The sequence below is a fragment of the Panthera tigris genome, chromosome C2, assembly GCF_018350195.1.
Source record: "Panthera tigris isolate Pti1 chromosome C2, P.tigris_Pti1_mat1.1, whole genome shotgun sequence".
NCBI classification, from domain to species: Eukaryota; Metazoa; Chordata; class Mammalia; order Carnivora; family Felidae; genus Panthera; species Panthera tigris.
In genome coordinates this window covers 97,749,060-97,762,139 of record NC_056668.1, presented here as the reverse complement: position 1 = coordinate 97,762,139, position 13,080 = coordinate 97,749,060, and the positions used below count along the sequence as shown (strand labels likewise).

At 35.3% G+C, this 13,080-nt stretch overlaps 1 long non-coding RNA gene across 1 annotated transcript in view; it reads right to left on the bottom strand.

Moving 5' to 3' along the window:
* LOC122230646 overlaps positions 1-13,080 on the bottom strand; it is a 42,324-nt gene that overhangs the window by 20,935 nt on the left and 8,309 nt on the right. Inside the window, exon 2 of the long non-coding RNA XR_006207666.1 lies at positions 9,351-9,396. This is a non-coding gene — a long non-coding RNA (uncharacterized LOC122230646). The remainder of the gene's footprint in view (positions 1-9,350; positions 9,397-13,080) is intronic.

Below are 13,080 nucleotides of genomic sequence, written 5' to 3'. Positions count from 1 at the left end.
CCTGAACTCAGCTCAAGAAGACAGCAAGAATTCGCCCTTCTTTCACAGTTTTACTAGTCCTACCTACTATGAAAACACAGTGAAAGAAAATAACTCTATGCACTATAAAGGAAAATAGGTAATAAGATTGTCTATATATGTATATGAGTGAAATCATACAGTATTTTTATTTCTCTGTCTGACTCATAAAGCATTCTAGCTCCATCCACATTGTTGTAAATGGCAAGATTTCATTCCTTTCGATGGCTAATATTCCACTGTGTGTGAATGTGTGTGTGTGTGTGTATGTGTACCATCTTAATTTTCTAATGTTTATTTATTTAGAGGAAAAGAGAGAGAGGTGGAGGGAGGGGAAGAGAGGGAAGGGAAGAGAGAGAGGGAGGGAGAATCCCAAGTAGGCTCCATGGTGTCAGTGCAGAGCCCAATATGGGGCTTGATTTCATGAACTATGAAATCATGACCTGAACCAGTATCAAGAGTCGGACTCTTAATGGACTGAGCCACTCTGGCGCCCCATATACCACATCTTTATCCATTAATCAGTCGATGGACATTTGGGCTATCTCTGTAGTTTGGCTATTGATGATAACACAGCTGTAAACATCAGGGCACATGTACCCCTTCAAATCTGTATTTTTGTATCATCCGGGTAAATACCTAGTAGCGCAATTGCTGGATCATTGGGTAGTTCTGTTTTTAACTTTTTGAGGAACCTCCGTACTGTTTTCCAAGTGGCAGTACCCGTTTGCGTTCCCACCAACAGTGCAAGAGGGCTCCCTATTTTTGGCATTCTCAGTTGTTGTTTCTTGTGTTAATTTTAGTGATTCTAACAGGTGTGAGGTGGTGTCTCATGGTGGTTTTGATTTGTATTACTCTGAAGATGAGAGTAATACACATTTAGGTCTTTCATCAATTTTGAGTTTATTTTGGCATATGGTGTAAGAAAGCAGTCCAATTTCTATTCACAATTTATTGAAGAGCCTGTTGTTGTCATTTCCATTGGGTATTCTCTCCTGCTTTGTTGAAGATGAGTTGGCCATACACCTGTGGGTCCATTTCTGGGTTTTCTATTCTGTTCCATTGATCTACGTGCCCATTTTTGTATAGTACCATACTGTCTTGATGACTACAGCTTTGTAATACAGCTTGAAGTCTGGAATTATACCTCCAGCTTTGCTTTTCTTTTTCAGGTTTACTTTGGCTATTCAGAGTTTTTGTGGTTCCATACAAATTTCAGGATTATTTGTTCCAGCTCTATGAAAAATGCTGGTGATATTTTATAGGGACTGAATTAAATGTGTAGATTGCTTTGGGTATATAAACATTTTAATGATGTTTGTTCATCCAAACCATGAGCATGAAATGTTCTTCCATTTCCTTGTGTCCTCTTCAGTTTCCTTCATAAGCGTTCTATATTTTTCAGAGGATAGATTTTTTACCTCTTTGGTTAGGTTTATTCCTAGTTATCTTATGGTTTTTGGTGCACTGTGAGATCAATTCCTTGATTTCTTTTTCTGCTGCTTCATTGTTGGTATATAGAAATGCACCAGTTTTCTGTACATTGATTTTATATCAGCAATTTTGTTGAATTCATGCATGAATGCTAGAATTTTTTTTGGTGGAGTATTTTGGGTTTTCTACATAGAGTATCATGTTGTCTGCAAATAATGAAAGTTTGATGTATTCCTTGCCAATTTGGATGCATTTTATTTTATTTATTTTTTGTTTTGTTTTATGACTGCTGAGGCTAAGACTTCAAGTACTGTGTTAAATAACCATGGTGAGACTAGACATCTCTGTCTTGTTCCTGAGCATAGCGCAAAAGCTCTTAGTTTTTCCCCATTGATAATGATATTGGCTGTGGGTCTTTTGTATACGGCCTTTATGATGTTGAAGTATGTTCCCTCTATTCCTAATTTGTTGAAGGTTTTTATCAAGAATGGATGCTGTATTTTTGTCAATTGCTTTTTCTGCATCTATTCAGTTATATTGTTCTTATCCTTTCTTTTATTTATGTGGTGTATCACACTGATTGATTTGTGAAAATTGAGCCATCCCTGAAGCCCAGGAATAAATCCCACTTAATCATAGTGAATAATTCTTTTAACATACTTTTGGATTTGCATTGCTAGTATCTTGTTGAATATTTTTGCATCCATGATCATCAGGGATATTGACTTGTGTTTCTCCTTGTTAGTAGGGTCTTGTCTGGATTTGTAATCAGGGTAATGCTGGCCTCATAGAATAAGTTTGGAAGTCTACCTTACATTTATATTTTTTGGAACAGTTTTAGAAGAATAGGTATTAACTCTTCTTTACACGTTTGGTAGAATTCCCCTGAGAAGCCATCTAGCTCTGGATTTTAGTATGTTGGGAGTTTTTTGATTACTTATTAAATTTCGTTGCAGCTTATGGGTCTGTTCAAATTTTCTGTTTCATCCTGTTTCACTTTTGGTAGTTTGTATATTTCTAGGAATTGGTCCATTTCTTCCAGATTGTCCAGTTTGTTGACATATCATTTTTCATAATTTCTAATTATTTGCATTTCTGTAGTGTTGGCTGTGATCTCTCCTTCATTAATAATTTTATTAATTTGGGTCCTTTCTTTTTTCTTTTTGATAAGTCTGCCTGGGGTTTATCAATTTTATTAATTCTTTTAAAGAACTAGCTCCTGGTTTTGTTGATCTATTCTACTGCTTTTGTTTGTTTGTTTCTATTTTATTTCTGCTCCAATCTTTATTATTTCTGTTCCTCTTCTGGCTTTAGGCTTTTTCTCTTTCTAGCTCCTTTCAGTATAAGGTTAGGTTGTATACATGAGAACTTTCTTGCTTTTTGAGGTAGGCCTGTACTGCAACATGCTTCCCTCTTAGGACTGATTTTGCTGCATCCCAAACATTTTGGATTATTATGTTTTCATTTTATGTTGCATCCGTGTACTTTTTCATTTCTTCTTTAAGTTACTGGTTAATCCATTTATTCTTCAGTATGATGTTCTTTAACCTCTATGTATTTGGTCTTTCCAAATATTTTTGTGGTTGACTTCAAGTTTCATAGCATCGTGGTCAGAAAATATTCATGGTATAGGGGCACCTAGGTGGCTCAATTTGTTAAGCATCTGCCTTTTACTCTGGTCATGATCTCACAGTTAGTGAGTTTGAGCCCCACATCGGGCTCTGTGCTGACAGCTCAGAGCCTGCAGCCTGCTTCAGATTCTGTGTCTCCCTCTCTCTGCCCCTTCCCTGCTTATGTGCTCTCTCTCTCCCTCTCTCAAAAATAAATAAACATTAAAAAAAGAGAGAAAATATTCATGGTATGATCTGAATCTTTTTGTACTTGTTGAGAGCTGATTTGTGACCCAGTATGTGATCTATTCTGGAGAATGTTCCATGTGTACTTGAAATGAATGTGTATTCTGCTGCTTTAGGATGAAATATTCTGCTTATATGTTAAGCCCATCCAGTCTAGTGTGTCATTCAAAGCCATTGTTTCCTTGTTGATTTTCTGCTTGGATGATCTATCTGTAAGTGGATGTTGAATTCTTCTACTATTGTTATATTATCATCAATGAGTTTCTTTATTTTTGCTAATTGATTTATATATTTGGCTGCTCCTAAGTTGGTGACATAGTTAAAATTGTTAGATCTTCTTGATGGATAGACCCCTTAATTTTGATGCAGTCCCCTTCTTCATCTATTGTTACAGTCTTTGCTTTAAAATCTAGTTTATCTGATATAAGTATGGCTACTCTGGCTTTCTTTTTTTTAATTGTATTTTTTAAATTTGCATCTAAATTAGTTAGCATATAGTGCAACAATGATTTCAGGAGTAGATTCCCTAATTCTCCTTACCCATTTAGCCCATCCCCCCTCACACAACCCCTTCAGTAACTCTCTGTTTGTTCTCCATATTTAAGAATCTCTTATGTTTTGTCCCCTTCACTGTTTTTATATTATTTTTGCTTCTCTTACCTTACATTCATCTGTTATGTGTCTTAAAGCCCTCATATGAGTGAAGTCATATGATATTTGTCTTTCTCTGACTAATTTTGCTTAACATAATACCCTCTAGTTCCGTTCACATCGTTGCAAATGGCAAGATTTCATTCTTTTTGATTGACGAGTAATACTCCATTGTGGATACAGATATAGATATAGACCACATCTTCTTTATCCATTCATCCATCGATGGACATTTGGGCTCTTTCCATACTTTGGCTATTGTTGATAGTGCTGCTATAAACATAGGGGTGCATGTATCCCTTCGAAACAGCATACCTGTATCCCTTGGATAAATACCTAGTAGTGCAATTGCTGGGTCCTAGGGTAGTTCTATTTTTAATTTTTTGAGGAACCTCCATACTGTTTTCCACTGCAGAGTGGCTGCACCAGCTTGCATTCCCACCAGCAATGCAAAAGAGATCCTCTTTCTCTGCATCCTTGCCAACATCTATTGTCACCTGAGTTGTTAATGTTAGCCATTCTGACAGGTGTGAGGTGGTATCTCATTGTGGTTTTGATTTGTATTTCCCTGATAAAGGGTTAGTATCCAAAATCTATAAAGAAGTTATCAAACTCAACACCCAAAACACAAATAATCCAGTGAAGAAATGGGCAAAAGACATGAAAAGACACTTCTCCCAAGAAGACATCCAGATGGCCAACCAACACACGAAAAAATGTTCAACATCACTCTTTCTTTTGATGTCCATTAGCATGAAAGATGGTCCTCTATCCTTTTAATTTCAGTCTGCAGGTGTCTTTAGGTCTAAAATGAATCTCTCGTAGGTAGTATACAGACGGATATTCTTGTTTATCCATTTTTATACTCTATGTCTTTTGATTGGAGCATTCAGTCCATTTGCACTCAGATTATTGATAGATATTAATTTAGCGCCTTGGTGCTTCTGGTAATGTTCTCTGTTTCCAGTCTTTGTCGCTTTTTGTCTTTTTTTTCTCCAGAGTCCCCTTTAATATTTCTTGCAGGGCTGGTTTAGCTCCCATGAACTCCTTTAGCTTTTGTTTTTCTGGGAAACTCTATGATCAATAGACTTGGTACTTCTGAGGGGTCTGTGCTGGTCTTCTGGAGCTGGGCCCTGCTGTGCTGATTCTCAGACAGACTTACCCCAGTGGAGAAGCACCTGCAGGACACAGTGGGGCGGGGATTGGAGAAAGCAGCTCCAGCCTCCACTTGGTGATGCTGTTGCTCACTGAGGGCAGTCAGTGCTGATGGGCATGGGCGGGATGGTGTCCCCGGCTCTCTTGTCCCCAGAGTGGAAGCTCACACCCACCACTCTTCAGGAAATTGTCACAGAAGAACAATCACCTGTCTTGTGGGTCCAGCTTCTGTTAGATCCCTGCCTTCACCCTGCCTGTATCTGAGATATCTGAATGCCAAGCGGCACAGCACTCCTGTATTTTATGTCAGGGGCATGGCTGGGTTCCAAAACTCCAAATTTTAGAATTTTAGAATTCCACATGGCACAGACTTGCACTGATCCTCTGGGTGAGGGTCTTGCTGCGCTGTGGTCAGTGCCAGCTTTTCCCAGAAATTCATTGTGCCACCACGTGTGGCTCAGATTTTTACAGCGCAACAGAAAGCCAGCACCAAGGCTTCCAGACCTCAGCCAGCATCCCCATTCCTATGTTAGTGAATGGGGCAGCTCAATGGGAGCCACCCCCTCCCTGGTCTTGTGCCCCTGGAAAATCAATGCAACTCCTCCCACATACACTCCAAGCAGGGGAACCACTTCTCTCTGTGTGACCCAGGGGATCCTCAGACCACAGCTGCCCACTCCAGGGTCCCTCCCTCCCCCTCCTTCCCCACTGGAGTACCACTAAGCCTGCCAAGAGTGACACTGGCCAAAATTTCAGACTCTGAACTCGCTTTTTATAAAAAGTTGCAGTATTCAGCCTCTCTCCTTTTCCCAGCCAATGGCTTTGCAGAAGAGTTTTTCTTGTGAAATTTCCTGTGTGCACTTTCACTCTTTCCTACTCTTTCTTTCTCTCTTTCTCCTCTCTCCACAATCAGGGATCCCTCCTTATCGCAGCACCCACAGCTCTTCTCTCCCCAGAATAAACTCTCCACAGCTCCTCCGTTCCATGATGTGGTGGTTTTTTCACCTCTAGTTGTAATTTTTGTTTTCTCAGTCCTCAGATCGACTTCTTGGGTGTTCAAAATGATTGTGTGTGTGTATGGAAAATCAAAGGACATAGAATAGCCAACACAATATGAAGAAGGAGAAGAAAGCTGGAGAATTCATACCTGATTTCAGGTCTTACTACGTATAAAGCTATGACAATCAAAAGAGAATGTATTAGTGCAAGAATAAACATATAACTCAATGAAAAAAAAAAAGGATTAAAACCCAGAAATAGACTCACACACATATAGTCACTGGATTTTTGACAAAATAATAAATATAATTCAATTGATAAAGGACTTTTTTTTTCAACAAATGGTGCTGGAACAAAGAATTAGATATCTACTTACTAAAAAATAAACCTGGATAGAGATCTTATACATTTCATAAAAATTAATTAGCAATGGATCATATATCTAAGTGTGGAGCACAAAACTATAAAATAACAAGACTAAATATACAAGAAAATCTAGGTGATCTGTGGTTTCGATGACACACCAAAAACATGATCCATGAAAGAAATTGTGATAAAATACATCTTATTTAAATTAAACATTTCTGCTCTGTGACAGACACTGTTCTGAGATGCAAAACACAGACCAAAAAGCAGGGAAGAAAATACCTGAAAAACATATATTTGATAGAGAACTCTAAAAATCCTTACTAATTATACAACTCAATTTAAAAAAATGAGCATAGGATATAAACAGCATCCCACAAAGAAGATATACAGATGTCAAATAAGAATATTAAAAGATGCTCAACATCATTTGTCACTAGGAAATTTCAAATTGAAATGAGATATCCTATACACCTATTACAATGGCTAAAATACAAAAAACAAAACACCTGACAATACCAATTGCTGCTGAGGAAATATAGCAACAGAAAATCTCATTTGCTGTTATTGAGAATGCAAAACCGAATAGCCACTTTGGGAAATAGTCTTATCAAATAATCAAGCAGTCATACCACCAGAGATTTAGCCAACTGATTTGAAAACTGATGTCCATACCAAAATCAAAATGTGAAAGTTCATAGCAGTTCTATTCATAATTGTCCCAAACTAAAAGAAACCCAAAAGTCCTTCAATAGATGACTAGATAAACATGAAGCTATAATGGTGAATACATAATACTACACATTTGTCAAAACCCATACCTTTACAGCATGAAGAGTGAATCTTGATGTATACAGATTTTTTAAATCATTTCAGAGATTAGGGAAATCCCATAATAGAATACAGAAACTGGAAAAACAATCCAATGATATTAAAATGCATAACACCACTGAACATGGAGAGGAATAAGATATTGACATAATTAAGATATAAATGCAAAAGAAACCTACATAAGCATTGTATTCTAGTAAAGTTGTCTCCCAATGGTGTATAGGTTAACAATTCAAATGCTGCCATACTTTTACACTAGAATTAAATTAAGTAAATGGATAGTTTCTCATTGTTGGGAGTAGGAATTTACAAATAAGCAAGAGGTAGAGGCTATAATGATGTAAGCAATAATGGATTAGAGTTGAACACGTTAATATCAAATCACATTTGCCCTAAGATAAATACAGAAATATTTATAGATATTGGGTTAGTATAGACATACATATTTCTTTGCTCTGTTAACTGTGAGAGCCTAGAGGCTATTACAACCCAAAAACAATGAGCAACTCTAGTGCCCAGACCCTGTTTCCAATACCATTTTTCAATAAGAAAAATTAGGTTTCCTTAGAGAAATGGCTGGTTCTAAGACTTAACAGAAAATACAAAAGATGAATCTGAAGTATCCTGTAGTAACGGAAAGTAAAGAAGTGCTTAAAAGATTCCCACAATGATGGAGTTATATCAAAGGAATAAATAATTCAACTAAGAGAGTTCCCAAAGCCAATCTGGAAGAATTTAAGCCACAAAATAAAGTAGTATTGGATTATAATCTCAAATAGAAAATATCCATGAGCCCATGCTGATATAAATAACTAAATAACTAAATAAATAGGATGAGAATAGATAAATCTCCTAAATATAATAATTTCAGTATGAACACATTCAATTACTGAACTAAAAGGCTACTACAACGGACTGAACGATTGTGTCCCAATGCATATGTTGAAATCCTAATCCCCAAATATAGCTTTTAGGAAGTAACTAGGCCATGGGGATAGACCCTCATGAATGGGATTAGTACCCTTATAAAGGGACCTCAGAGAGCTCTCTCCCTGTTTACAGTGAAATACAATGAGAAGATACAATGAGAAGATGACACAATGGCTAACATATATTTGAACAGACATCTCTCCAACAAAGATATACAAATGGCCAATAAGCATATAAAAAGATTGCCAGACATCATTAGTTATCAGGTAAAAATAAGTCTCCACCATGAGGAGATACCATATCATATCCAGTAAGATGTTTAAAATAAAAAAGACAAAAACAAGTGTTGGCAAAGATGTGGAATAACTGAACTCTTATACATCACTGGTGTGATTTTAAAATGGTACAGACACTTTTAAAAACAATTTAGCAGTTTCTTACAATGTTATATGTAGACTTTCCAGTTGTTATACGACCTGGCCATTCTACTACTAAGGATATACTCAATAAAACAGAGAAAGATAGGTATCCACAGATTTCACTATTATGGGTTTTATCTTTAGATCAAACTTAGTTAACAGATATTTATATATTTTTTAACATGGTACTTTTACATACTCCCCATTACGAATGCCTCCCATAAAATTTAACTGTATTCCTTACAGTCAGCAGAAAAATTAAGATCTAAACTGAATTCTAACTACATTAAAGACTTACTATATGTAACATACAATTTGCATACATACAACTCTTAGGTTACCTGTGTTAACTGCTTTGAATAGCTTCACAAATAAACCTTGAAATAACTTATGCATGTATTTTATAGAAAACTATTCTCACAGTTAGTCCTTGAAAATAATTTATGCATGCACTTTATAGAAAACTATTCTCATAACTACATGTTTTTTTTATTCTGATGATTTATAATATCAAAAACAAAATAACTATAAATTATATAATTCACAATTATCTCAACAATCTTTGGTTTAGTCTTGAAAATATGACACACTTCATGCTGGGAGATGGTTGCATCAACTTTTGGCCTGATAATAAGACCATCTTAAAACAAAGCTATATTAGCTATGTATATTGGCTTGATTTATTACTTACTTGGAAAAGGGGAACCATCGTTTGGTTTAAATGTTCTTTTTTGCCACTTCCATCATGATTGAAAGAAACAAAGATGTTATTTATAAATCAACAAGAAAAGTAGAATACATGCATATTTGAACTCTATCAAATTTCAGTATCACTTTCCACTAACTGTAGGTTGGACATTAATATGAGTATATAATTTTACATATTTAAAATAGAATTCATTCTCTTTCTTATACAATTTACTTCTTCTGTCATCCCTATTTTAAGAGCACCAAATTGGTTTTACCAGTTATTCATATATATCACAGAGTCCTTCTAATTTATCCTAAAATGTCTCTTGATCAATTTCCAGGCAAAAAACCAGGTGACTAGCTATGGAGGTTGGGTAAAGTCATAGGATCCTGCACATGATATGTAGGTAGGAATATTTTATATATGGATACTTGAGGGAATATAGTTTTATTTATATGCCCATGAAACTTGGAAATATGCACATATTTTTTAAATTTTTTAATGTTTATTTATTTTTGAGACAGAGAGAGATACAGAGAGAGAGAGAGAGAGAGAGAGAGAGAGAGCGCACGCACAAGCAGAGGACGGGCAGAGAGAGAAAGAGACAGAGACACAGAATCTGAAGTAGGCCCCAGGCTCTGAGCTGTCAACACAGAGCTGGACAGGGGGCTCAAACTCATGAGCCGTGAGATCATGACCTGATCCAAAGTCAGATGCTTAACCAACTGAGCCACCCAGGTGCCCCTGTACATATCTTTAAATATGTTTATCTTTATTTTCTTTACTATATCAAAAAGTTTGAATAGTCTTCTACACTTCCCCCAGTTTTCATTCTAAAAGTCTGGTCTTGGTAGATACAGTCCCAGGTGTGATCTATTTTGCCAGTAAACATTTGTTCTAAAGATCAGACAGGGAGTTTTAATCATCATTTCCCCTCTATATAAATAAAAAGAAATCATTTTTCCATGGTGTTTGCTTTCTAAAATTTTATTCAAAGTATAGTAAAAATAATATACCATCTTCAATTTGCTCATTTCAATTGCCCTTTCATTTTATAGATACTTTTATAATCTCTATAGTAAGTTTAATTATGCTAGATATCAAGAATGCTTTTAGTATAACCCATAGTGTCCATAATCTTTTGGACAGAAAACTTACCCACAATTTAATTAATGCTAACCCTCCTCTAACTGTCCCAAGCATCTAGAAGTTTTCTAGATATGAAAAAAAAGATGGAGTAGTCATTTTCATACTACAAGAAATATAATGTCCTACAGAAAAGTAGACAGGTAATTAGTTCATCCAAATTTATTAACAGGAAGATAAATACTACCATAGCAAAATACTTTTTCTTCACTAAAGTAGTTTAGAGAACTATAAGTGGGATGTTATTTTTAAATCATAGACATCTATAATATTTTCAAAGTAAATACCCAATGAAACGAGCAACTAAATATATCATTATGAAACTCACAGAGACGTATGCTCAAGAAAATGATAAATGAAACCAGGTAATATATACAGAGCATTTACCATGCCAAGGCACTGTGCCAGATATCACTGAGATATAGACATGATCCATCATTAAGACAACATGGAATATGATAGGGGTTGAACAACAAAATACTTACCATTCAGAACTGTAGGAAAGATGTCATTTGAAATGTACAGATAAATACTGGTAAGAAATTACAGAAGGGAATTATCAGTTCAGACTAAGGTTAGCAAAGAGAGCATCAGGAATTTGAATTTGAGCTAAGTCTTGTGCAATACTGGATTTATAAAGGAACCAAAGGAAACGAAGAAATAGAAATTTGAGAAAAATTATTGTTATATATTAGTATTTATCAACAAACAATTAATATACAGATGTAGAAATGGAATGAGATAATAGAATATTTAGATATGAAAATAACTTTTATTTTTAAACACACAAAGTGATGTTTCCCGGTACACAGGGTATTAGCATGTTTAAAACAAAAACTGACAAAAGAAAAATTTGTCAAGATAAGAAGATTTGACTGGCATTAATATCTTAACAATTCCCAGCCAAGTCTCCAACTCATTTCTTCTTTTTCATGCAACACTTACAGATTCAATAGAACTGTATTGCCCATGAGAAGTGGAGGCTACAGATGGGAAAAAAAAAATGTAGGCCACCTCTCTAAACAATCACTGAATCAATTGTTCTTCAGCTGTTATTTTCCTTTCCTGCTCTCTCAGAAACTGGTTTTTGTACAATTGCATTAGTAATTCTATCAGTTCAGCAAGGAATCAAAAATCTGACTCTTGTTCATACTTCATTATAAATACTAGGGCAGCAAACTGATTTTATAGTCTCATACATCTGTGTATTTCAAAACTAGATTATCTTTTGTATATCTCTCTTGAAATATCTGAAAAACTTCCCTTTCCAGAAAACAAACAAACACACTTGTTTTCTCAAGTTTCCAGTAATTGGTATTTTGAATCAGAGGATGCCAGGATTCTCAAACTAAATATAAAAATTCAAATCTATACACTGACACTGACTTCTGTTGTAATCCTACAGTTCAGAAATTTTGTTTAAATTATTTCAAAAGGATAATATGTAGAGAATCTAAGCATGACTTTCTTTTTCTTCCATTTATTCTTTCCAAAAAAAATATGCTATCTTATTTTAACAAGATAACATCTCAGCACACACACGTTTAAGAATTTCCTAACATGGGAGTGCCTGGGTGGCTCAGTTGATTAAGCGTCCAACTTCAGCTCAGGTCATGATCTCAGGGTTTGTGGGTTTGAGCCCCGTGGTCAGGCTCTGTGCTGACAGCTCAGAGCCTGGAGCCTGCTTTGGATTCTGTGTCTCCTTCTCTCTCTCTCTCTGCCCCCCCCCCACTTGTGCTCTGTCTCTCAAAAATAAATAAAGATTAACAAATTAATTTAAAAAATTAAAGAATTTCCTAATATGTTTACAAAAACAGAAAAAAATTGACTCCTGAACATGCAATGCTTTCTATTATTATAAAGAAGGAAATTATGAGCTCAAATTAGTGTCAAATTACCTAGAAGAGAATCTTAAGTATATGTGAGTTATAGTGGGCTAAGCCTCACATTAAATTAAATTCAAAAATCAGTTGTGAACTGATAAACTTGAAATCAGTCTATATTTTAAAATACTACCTGTTATATTAAATGCAATATATACAATCAGATTGATTAAACATAGTGGATGCCTCAATTCTAGTAACTAACATTTGGACAGTGTTTTTTTTTGTTGTTGTTGTTTGTTTGTTTACACACAATCTTCAAAGTGTCTTCCACAAGGAAATTTTCAACCAGTTTGATATCATCTAAAATAATCTCACTAAAGAAAGTTACCATTTCTTATAGATCTGGTTCTTCTCTACCATCAGAATTACAGATTTATTTTGAAATGCCCCAGAGACATATTTTGAAAATCCAGAACTATTCAGCATATTTATTTTGACTAACCCCTAATTTATCGTATTTTTTAAAGTAGGAAGTAAATTCAAATCTATTTGGGTCATTCTGAAAACAATCAGAGCATCTGGACCTCAGTAGTCGAAGAAGCACGTTTCAGTTCTGGTTCACAAATATGATGAGTCAAGCTTCTATGGGTATGTTTAATAGCATTCAATAAATACTTTGTAGCACATTGGTACCTACAAGCAGTAAAGGTCAACAGGTCATAAAATGAAAAATACAGAGAACTCTACATTTAAATGAT